At 40.2% G+C, this 11,245-nt stretch overlaps 1 protein-coding gene and 1 long non-coding RNA gene across 4 annotated transcripts in view; one reads left to right on the top strand and one right to left on the bottom strand.

The window, feature by feature from the left end:
* LOC137536156 (uncharacterized) overlaps nt 1–9,841 on the bottom strand; it is a 52,465-nt gene extending 42,624 nt beyond the window's left edge. Inside the window, exons 1-2 of the long non-coding RNA XR_011024534.1 lie at nt 9,779–9,841; nt 9,007–9,120 (exon numbers count right to left, since the gene is read on the bottom strand). This is a non-coding gene — a long non-coding RNA (uncharacterized lncRNA). The remainder of the gene's footprint in view (nt 1–9,006; nt 9,121–9,778) is intronic.
* CDH23 (cadherin related 23) overlaps nt 1–11,245 on the top strand; it is a 1,682,716-nt gene that overhangs the window by 888,881 nt on the left and 782,590 nt on the right. The gene's annotated exons all lie outside the window — the stretch shown is intronic.

Here is an 11,245-nt window from a genome sequence, read left to right as displayed (position 1 = left end):
TCAGATCTGCATTAAGACCAACTTCCACAAAAACGTAATAGTAGGTTAATTGGCTGCCTCTTGAGATCCTGGACCTACACTAAAGCCTGGTACACACCTTCTAATTTGATTGGCTAATTTTACCACCTCCATGTAATATGAGAGCGTACCTACATAATCTGTTCATAGTATTCAAAATCTGTTGGCCCTCATTCTACATGGAGGTGGTAAAATTGGTCAGTGATTGGCCAATCAAAATTGAAAGTGTGTAACAGGCTTAAGGCAGGGAAAGCATCTTATTACTGAGGAACATGCTCATATCGTATACACACATTCAACAAGTGTAGCTTACTTAGCTTGCTCTATGTTTCCTCTACTTGCCTTAGTCATAAGCACTTTAAGTCCTACAGGAGAAAAAACATTAATATGCTCTTTTTATATTTCATCTTATAACAAGCAAATTGAGCTAACATCCCCTCCCCACCCTGTACTTACATCCTCCACAGCACTGACAAAAGCACATGAACATAACATTTAGGCCCAGTTCACATCTGAGCATTTTGCAGGCGATTTCGGCAAAACACTCAAGCGCTAGCGCTTTTTACAAGTGTGAATGGGCCCTTATAGTAAGGAAAGTGTCTGTTGAGCTCCTGGTACTGTTGACTATCAATTGGCAGCATGCGTTCTCCGAAGGCATGGATCCTAAGTGACCAAGCAGTCTTCAACAGAGCACCACACTACCCGTAGTGGGTAATGGAGCTTTATTTCCAGTAACAGCAAGTCATGGCTCATAGAATCGAGTGCTGTTAAAACAGCACAGGAGATTTGGGCGCAGCCAACACCACCATAGGCCGTAATAGGAATTACGGCTATAGCTGCGCTCACTGCGTAAATTGGGGGCTGTTAAAAGTCAGAGCTCAAATTACTTTTAAAACAATGTAATTCGGCCACCAGCAATAGCTGGAAGCCAAATTACATAATTCCCCACTATCCATGGTGGCCTAGAGGGCGAATAGTAGTTAACACACCGGGACTTGAGCATGAACAGGGTAAGCCATATATCGGCTTTATCCAGTGCCCAAATCTCCCGGTGGTACATTCATAGGTTTTCTCAAGAATTGCCCCACCAGAGACGAGGATAACAAGTGGTATTGAAATGTGGAGATGTCTGATGCTGAACTGAGACGTGATGACACATCTAATATCTGAAGTAGGACTCTAACTATAGAAAATGTGGTGCAAAAGATAAGTTATGTTGAGGTCACAGGCTAAGGTCAGGGCAGGTGGATACTTAGGCAGAGTTTGGTTCACAAACCTAGGTCACAACAGGAAAAGTGCATGTTGGTGGTCAGACAAGCTGGTTCACAACTGGAACAATGAATAAAGTGTATTTAGGGAGGCAGAGTCACAACAAGTAACAGATACAAATTGTTTGCTAGGCACAATACAAGAACTGATGAAAACTAACAGCACTGATTGCTATTTGGAGTTAGGAGTTCCACATACACATAGCAAAAGCCAGTTCAACAATGATGCTTGCTCACAACCACAGCCTTGGTTATAAGACCATAGATGGTCTTTTGCCCATGCACACAGAAGCCGCATGGACACTGAAGGACCACAACAGGGCAGTTTGCATACATACGGCAGTTTCACTGGCACTGTATGTTGCTACAGCATAGCTCCAGAGATGGACATCCTATATATGAAGACATCTGTGGCTGCCACGGTGTCAGACAGTGGCATAGCTGCAGTCATCCAAATAAGAGCAATCCTAAGTGCATTAGAGGAAAAAAATGCAATGATTCATCTTGAAAATTAGCAAAGAATGAGATAATAATTTTGCAATTACAATTGTGAATGGTACTCAGGAGGAGCAGAATGTCTGAAAGTAAGAATGGGATATATGTTGGTTATCAAATCCGTGGGGCTAAAACCATTTCAAAGCACTTCTTCATTTCAATTACCACTGTAATCTTTGCAGTTCACTACAAAGCAATTTGTTTCCCTGTTGGGGGTAAGCTGGGATTCTTCACCTCTGAGGACAGAAACAATGCGTTCCACTAGACTGATGTGCATCAACACTTCTACTCTATCCACAGAATGAAGCCACCATTAAGGACAATAAGATGTTTACTTAAAAATCCTTGGCATATCTATCAGTTCTCTCGGAGGTAGCATCCTAGCTGACAGTGTAATTGGATTTCTATGCTTGAGCATTTTTTTTCATATACATATATTGTTTCACTGCCAACATTTCCTTCACAAATAATTGGTTGAGATTGTCGTTTTACCTATTTTCTATCACATGTCAAGTGTTACAATAAAGAGATTCAGTAAATAAGTTGTCTTTGCTCTATAATGTATGAAATGAGGCACCTGATAATTGGATATGTCAAGCACAGTGTTCTACTTCTTGCCAAACTCTCTCAATGCTTTGCCTTGATTGTTGCCAAGCCATCCTCTATGGAAAGTTAGACTCATTTTATATGCAGATATCTACATTTATTGATGTTTAAAAAGATTATCATTTTTACACTCCTGCACAGTCAAGAAAGGCTGGTTGTCTATATGTCCAAAACAGAGCTCAAGTCAAATAAAGCAGTTCAGTATAGCAAGATCACAGTTAGTTGTCTTTTACTCGAATTTCATTATAAAACTAATGCTGGGCTTGTTTCTATTGTGGATCCCAAGATTGTGGACCTCTCTTCTATGGGCTGGCACAACTGACCTTTAAGCCTGGTACACACCTTCAACCTACTGTGTAGGTAAACTCTCATGCTACTTGGAAGTAGTTAAATTAGCCAATCAAAATTGGATGAGTGTACCAGGTTTTACAGATTATGTTCTCAGACAGGATCTCTAGGCAGATATTGTTGATTTTCACTCAAAAAGTTTTCTGTATTTCAGATTTAATTAAGAGCTTTAACTTAAGAGTTGTTTGAATAGCTTTTCTGCCAAAATACTTTTTTTTTTCCATTTTTACCTTTACAGACTTGTAAAATAAGTTTGACTAACCTGGAGAAAGGGAATTGTCAAAGAGATGCAAATAGCCTTGAGTTGATACAGAATTAGGCAATTTTTTAATGCAAATATATGCAGTTAATTGACCATGCAATTGATTTGCTTGGACCATTTTAAAGCTGCTTACAATTGCATAATTCTGCATCATCTCAGAACTATTTGCATCTCATAGACAATTCCTACTGAATAACTACTGTATTTTTCGGACCACAAGAAGCACAGTCAGTGCCTCTTAGGGTACGAATAATGCAATTTGTACCGGCGCCACCTCACATTACGATTCCTGTGGCCCCTCCCACCTCCGAACTTCCACATCACCAGCACAACTGTTGTACCTACTCTGCATAGTCAGCACTTCCGTGCCATCATCCTGGGTAACTGTTCACATGAGGGCCAATACCTGCTGCCATACAGCCACGCTGTGCCGCTCACATGGGTGACCAAGTCTTATTGCTGAGCCTCCCTCATATGCTGAGCACCGGATTACTAGTCAGTGCTGGTGATCTTCCGATACACATATCCGTGGCCACCAAAAGCAAAGGAAATCCCATACAGAGACACACATCACACTCTCCAGGCACACCTCACTTCGGCTTTCAGATGCAGTGCTGGATCAGCCATTCAGACATGCAGGTGTGGGGCTATATAATTACAGAACATGTGGGGTGTCACATAACAGGCAAACCTGCCCTTTCACTCAGCTACTTCCGTTATCTGCATGGCTGGCAGATTGGGAGAAATCATGCTACTGTCACAGTGTTTGTATACTGCAGCTTCTGCTCTCTGAACTGGGACTGCACTAGCTGAGCCACACTGCAGAGCATTTTTCTCATTGAGTTGCAGTGAAATTGTGGTGATGGTGATTTTTGATTGTAATGCAAATCAATGGGAAAAGCGCTCTGCAGTGTGGCTCAGTCCTTACCATGGCATCCTGCTGTAAGAGGAGCGTTAATGGAACTTCCTCATACTGCTATCCTATATTCCCAGGGGTGGTGAGTCACTGAATAGGGAGCACTAGATTCACTTACCAGCCTGCTTTGCACACTTATCAGAAGTACAATGAACTGTCTTTTTGACTGAGTTGATTTCTTTGCATATATGAAGCAGAGTTTTAGTATGTGACCTTTGGAGCTGAATGGAACATATTGTTACCACTTTAAGCAGTAAGTTCTGCCATGTAAAGATAGACAGCTTGTGGGGAGACACTCCACAAGATGTCCCACACCATCTTTTAGTATTTGTGTTTTCCCTGGTCTTTGTCCTCTGGATTTTGCACCCCCTGGTGTTACTTGTACTTTAAGGATGTCTAACAGAGTCTCTTGTATGTGCATGTACGTGTTTTTAGAGAGAGGCTGGTAAGAAATGAGCATTTATAAAATTTAGAACTTTTACATCTGTAGTTTTTTTGGTTCAGAACAGCTGTTTGCTGTGTTCATGTGTAGTTGCTGTTGCTGAAAGTGACACATGCTTTGGAAGTTGACTGCAACCTTCCAGTAGAGCTGTCTTAAAAGAATACAGCGCTGAAAGAAGTATGGTGGCCTATTGCTAAACTCTACTGGCTTAGTTGTAATTTTGATCTTTTGGCTGCAGTATTTTCTGTTTGAGTGTGTGTTTAGGTATATGTATATGTTTATATTTTTACCCAAACATTAACATTACAAACAATGAATTCATAAAATTTTGGGATCTTTAGTTTTTGCTTTGGGAAATTTTTGTATGCAGAGAAGATCTTGATTTAGTGATGTAGTAACACAAGACAACAGTTGTATACCAAACTCCTGACTTGGTGAGTGAGAATCATGGAGGCTTATATCGTATTTTAGTTCAGGATAGTTACAGCTCCAGTCCAGCCTCCCATGTTTAAAGTGGACCCAAATTAAAAATACAAGATTTCAGAAATAAAATCTATTTTCTAAATTATAGTGATATATAGCAGCCTTGTTTCAGCTTCATGATGACAAATATAAAATATTTTACATTTATTGGAGGAACCCCTCCCTTCCTTTCAAATTGCCGGGATTTTTCAGGCAAACTGGTGGAGGAGATAAAAAACAAAAATAAAACACAGGCTGCTACTGATGAGGTCACACGGGAGGTGATCTCAGCTTGTGTGAGATTTCACATAGACGATGCCCCTGTGAGGGAGGGTAGCTGATGTCAAAAACACCCATGATATAATAAAACCTCCTACTAAGCTCAGAAGTAATGGCTGCCACCTGTTTAACCCTAGTTATGAAAAGAGAAGGGTGAAAAGCATACACTGAAATGCTCATAGGCTTAAAGGAGTGTTTATTTATCTTTGTATGTGTCAGAGTGGTGCAACTAAATATTTTGAATTTAAAAACGTTTGGTTTGGGTCCGCTTTAAGGCTTATTATAGTAAATTTGCATTAATTTAGCTTACATATGCTTTAGTGGATTGCTCTTTTATATTTTTTGTAAAACTATTACTTGAAAGTATCTGGCTAGCTGTATCCTGTAGTGTTTTCGGAGGCTAAACCACATATTTAACTATTTTTAACTTATTTTTACTACACAAAACTGCATTACAATCTATTTTAATAGTTTATTAAATCAAATAGAAAAAAATCACTGCACTTTGCCTTTAAAAGCACAATATGGATATATTTGCAAAAGGCAGGAAAGTAATTTAAAAAAAAAAAATTGAAAGCTAACATTTTCCATTTACTGTATGTATTATCTTAATCTTATCCGTAATCCTGGCAGGAGCTTTTTTTTCCTTAATCATTTTCATGAATAGTTGATCTGCTGTAGAAGCTTGGGGAGTGTGTGTCAGCTCTGAGCTCAGATAAAGGACAGTCTCTGTGGGAGTTAATGGATAGGGAGCTTCTCCAAAAACCGATGGTCTATGTTGGGGGCCAAGCCTTCATTTTATGAAATTGCCCAAAGGCAGTGTGGTCTTTGTTAAATTTATGGTGACCATAGATGAGCTGGTGCCCCAAAGAATAATATAGTCAGCCTCTCCTGGATTACCTACTGTATAATGCATTTTACAACTGATATAATGCATCAACCAAGTATATATTGTAGGATATCCGAGGTGTATAGACTGGGATTCTTCCCCCACAAGACATCTACCTCTATTTGTATGATTAGTGGTGCTGCTCATTACTATGGTTATGAATTAAATGAAATGTTGTTCACAGGTATCACAATTAAATTGCAGTTAGCTTGTAATATCAAGGAAAATGTCAGCACTAATGTCTGAAAATATAATGTACCCCTTCAATTAAATTGGTGTCTACATAATATAGGTGTCTATGTAATGCTACATAATTCTGTATAATCTGTGGAGATGGCATTATTTTCCATGTAAGCTTCTAGGTCATTCATAAACTGAAAAGCTTATGACACTGGCACAGACGTTGAGGATGCAGGAACTTTGTGTGTGTGTATATACACTGTACTGTATGTATATACGTGGATAGAGAACTGGCTAAGGGACAGAAGGCAGTGAATGCTTTGGTTCCTACAAAAAAGTGCTTTATATATATTTTGTTGTTAAATAGCACAGAATAACAGAGTAGCAATGAATGTGTCATGTGTAAATGGGAAAGTGTAGTGGCATATACAAGAATCAGTACTGGGTCATTTCTCTTCAAAGACCAAATATACTATGCCTATAGTTTAGGCTACATACACACTTGAGATAAAAGTATTTGGAAAAGGCAAGATCACTGACCAATTTTACCCCCTTCCATGTAGTATGAGAGCCATACTCTACACAGTCTATTTTATTGAGCTGAACTCCCCATCAGATAAAAATCTTTGCAAGTTGCTGGACACAAAGATACTGTACACATTCAACAGATCAGTATCTGCAAAAGATCAGTTCCTGAAAAAGATCTGTTCTTGCAAAATGCATTCATAGTCTATATCATCTGCAGATCCTCATGCACACTTTGTTTAACAGCCATTTATCTGCAGATCAGATCCACCAGGATGGATCTTCAGATCTGCAGATGATTGTCAGATATGTAGATGGATGTCTGTTAAACAAGGTGTGCATGAGGATCTGCAGATATAGACTATGAATGCATTTTGCAGGAATGGATCTTTTGCAGGAACTGATCTTTCGCAGATACTGATCTGTTGAATTTGTAAAGCATCTTTGTGTGCAGCATCCTGCAAAGATTTTTATCTGATTGGGAGTTCAGCTCAATAGAATAGACTGTGTAGAGTATGGCTCTCATACTACATGGAATGGGGTAAAATTGGTCTGTGATCTTGCCTTTTCCAAAGACTTTTATCTCAAGTGTGTATGTAGCCTTAATCATTTTTCAGATTTGCTATTACCACTTCATAAACCCTGAGGATGCTGGTCAGATTTGGCACCCATTAAGAAACCTTCAAACCCTTCCCATGTGACTGATATTAACCTTTCAGGTCACGAGAAAATCTTATTCAAAAACCCAATCAGACTGAATATAGTCAAACAAGGAATATCTAGAGTTAGTTTATACCTAGTAAGTAATACCTACTAATAAGTGAAATTGTGTCTGACATGTAAATTAGCATCGTTGGGGGGAGAGTAAAGTTGATAATTGGAAACCAAAATAACAGTTGACAGCTGCTGGTTAACTGGACCAGCAGCTTGAAGGTATATTTGTCTTATACCTTATAGTGCCCTGTGGGCTGGGCCGATTTGTATATCAGTTGAATATTTTTATCATCACTGGATAGCAATTAAAGTAGACAAGGAATTGTGTTCATTGCATTAATGTTATGGCTTAAAGAGAACCCGAGGTGGGAATTACTTTTACTATTGGGGCACAGAGGCTGGTTGTGCGCACTAAGACCAGCCTCTGTTGCCCCATCGTGTGCCTCCATGTCCCCCCTGCTCGCCGCTATACCCCCCGCATTGCTGGCTGTGTCGCCAGCTCAATGTTTACCTTGCGCTGTCAGTCAGCGCCGCTCCCCCGCCTCCTCCGCATCGGCGCCACCCGCCGCGTCACTTCCCTCCTATCAGCGGGAGGGAAGGGACACGGGCGGGTGCGCCGATGCGGAGGAGGCAGGGGAGCAGCGCTGACTGACAGCGCAAGGTAAACATTGAGCTGGCGACACGCTGCGTGTCGCCAGCAATGCGGGGGGTATAGCGGCGAGCAGGGGGGACATGGAGACACACGATGGGGCAACAGAGGCTGGTCTTAGTGCGCACAACCAGCCTCTGTGCCCCAATAGTAAAAGTAATTCCCACCTCGGGTTCTCTTTAATGCCATTGCCAGTATTATACTGCTCTTCAAAATCCAAAGTCCATAAGGATGTTGTCCTCTAATTTGAATTTCATTTATAGTTTTGTAAATCAGTAATCCGTAGAGATAAACTAGCTCTCTTATTTTAAGGTGACAACCTATCTCTGCTAAATGGTTCATAGTAATTACATATAAGGAAAGGCAGATTAGCTGACTGCATAGGTAGACTCCTGCTGGTTCAGCCAGTTGTTTGCTTAATGGACTGCTATCTTACAAAAATTGTAAAAGTTAAAATACATATGAATAAAATGTGCATTTCTCCCAGTGTAAATTGCACTGTGAATGACTTTTTCCCTATGTTGCTGTCACTCAAAATAGTTAGTAAAAAAGCTGGCAGCTTACATAGATTTTGGACTAGTTCATCTCCTCATAGGAAATTCTCAGTATTTGCTTTATCTACGAAAACACACACTGGAAAGAATCTACACAAAGGAGTCAGCCAGCTTCCCTACTCATTTGCACACTATTTTAGAAGATGGATGGAGCAACTGCAGTTAAGTGAACACAAAAATTGTAAAGAAATACCTGAAAGTCCACCATGAAGAGGTGGACTGGTCCAAAACTTGACAGATCTGTCAGATTTCCACTGCCTACTGTAAGTGACAGCAACATAGGAAAAAAGTAATATGTAGTACTGGGAGAAATGTACATTTATATGTATGTATTGTAAACTTTACAATTTCTCATGATAGTTGTCCTTTAAGTCACATAGTTAATCAAATGGAGATCACCTGTGTGTAGTCAGTTTGAAGTGATTATAGTTCTGTACAGATGCTTGTGTGCTGGAAATCCCGTCTTCTGGTGAGTCAGTATTCATGGCATACTGAAGAACACTCCAAGCATCTCTGGAAAAAAAAAAAAAAGAGTATTGAAAAGCACAAGTCAGACGATCAATACATGAAAATTCTCATCTGACTGAAGCTTCAAGTACAGTGAAATCAATCAGTAAGAAATGGTAAAGTGTGACATATCTGTAATTCTATAGAGTAAAACGTTCAGAGTAGTTTGTAAAGAAAACGTACAGGAACCACAGTCAGAAAGTGTTCCAGCCAGGTGAGGTGTCCTCGGAACTATCTTATTCCTAACCACAAAAAAATGTCAATTATCTGCTTCCCCACCACACTGTGTTATGCCACTGCTTGCTAGACAGGATAACCAACGTCACAGATCAGGCTAGATAATCACATGGTCAAATTCTTCTGCTGTGGGTATCCTCTGACAATATAGGTAAATGACTAAAATCCACATGAATAAATCCAAGAAATACTGGTGGGTAACATCTAAAACTGTAATATAAAACATGAAAAGAAAAAGTAGCATACAGTAGGCACATGTAGCTGTTACCGCATAGGCCCATAATTCCTCCGAAAGCAAATGTAAACAAATATGCGTCAGGATACATCTTTGGCACCTGCTCTCCAACTGACTGATTACAGATGGCTTCACCAGGAGGTCAGAGAGGAGGTGGCATTAACCCACTTTAAATAACGGAATCTATCATACCTGTATAAAAGCTTTAGGTGCCCATCAAAATAACAGCAATATGTGGGGAATTGCACTCACTATTTGTAGCCGTTTTGTATTGTGGGCCCAATATTTATCTGGCATTGCGGGCACTCAAATTGCCCTACATTGGCATTATTTCAATGGGTATCTGTGGTGGCGTTTAAAAATGTGTGTTTTTTTCTTTGGTGGATTGGTGAGGGGGGAAGGAGGATGGTTAAGGTTAACCATGTGTGTGTGTGTGTGGGGGGGGGGGGGGGGGAGGTTATGCATTAGTAGAGGGAGGTGTCAGTGTGAGAATAGGGTTATGTTTACCTGTAGTAAAATATCGGTATGTATTAACAATATTATACTGTTGTCATTTGCACTGTAAGAGTAGAATATCCGACAATTTACCGGAAATTTCTGGAGGCCCTTTTTTTATGTATTCTGTATGGGTGCCCACCATTACCCTCCACCCTAGACTTAGCTGCATGTCAGTAGGCCATCATTGTAAGATGTAAGGTCACCTTCGATCACTCAGAATTATTTGTAGTTGGAAATGAAGCACTTCCATCGAACAAAGCCGTTAAAAAAAAAAAAACTGCCAACACCAATTTCCCTACAGAAAATAAAATGTAGGAAAAATGGCAGAAAGAGAGCCTTATCCAAATGGAGCTACTCAGTGGCGCAGGGCCTGCTGTTGCATCTGCCGCAACCGTGCCCATTCCACTCACGCCCAGAGTTCCAAACACTACATGTTCCATTGTGCCTCAGCAGTGTCACGGTTCTCCTCCGTGGCTCGCGCCGACACAGCCCTTATTAAGCCACCAATGAACACCCCCAGATCCAAATTCCACATCAGAGCCCAGAGGTTTGTAGCTATGCCAGTGGGGATACTAAATCAGCATTCACTTAATAAAGATTTTCTATTTCTGCTGATCATGTCACAAAAAACCTCTACTATGAAAACTTCAGTGGTAGTGAAAACTCTTCATGAGCACTGAACATTCTGTCTTGTGACATTTGATGTAAGAGGACAAATTGATGGTGTTTTACTGTTTGCTTCAAATTATGTTTTTATGTGAAGTTAATAAAGGAAAGGAAAGCATCCAGTGACCCCAGGCATTATTTATTGGTATTTTAAGTGCAAGAAGGGTGTATTGCATGAGTCAGACGGCATGGTGCATGTGACAAAAGTGACCAGATCAAGGGAAGTTAATGTGAATCCAGCAGCATGATTACTAGGGATGTTAAATGAGATGCATTTTCTTATTGTTCTGGTAGATATTGGTGTGTATTTAGGGGGTGTGTTACTAGTGCAATTTATTCTTCGGAGAAATATCTAGACGCATCTAGAATAAGAAGCACAACACTCAAAGATCTGGAACACAGACATGAAAATAAATGACAACTGAAGTGAGAGGGCTGTGGAAGATACCATATTTATTTCCTTTTAAACATTACCAGTTACCTGGCTATCTAGCT

Source organism: Hyperolius riggenbachi, chromosome 10 (genome assembly GCF_040937935.1).
Source record: "Hyperolius riggenbachi isolate aHypRig1 chromosome 10, aHypRig1.pri, whole genome shotgun sequence".
In the NCBI taxonomy this organism is placed as follows: Eukaryota; Metazoa; Chordata; class Amphibia; order Anura; family Hyperoliidae; genus Hyperolius; species Hyperolius riggenbachi.
Note: the sequence above shows the minus strand (reverse complement) of the source record. Positions and strands in the feature narration are given on the sequence as shown.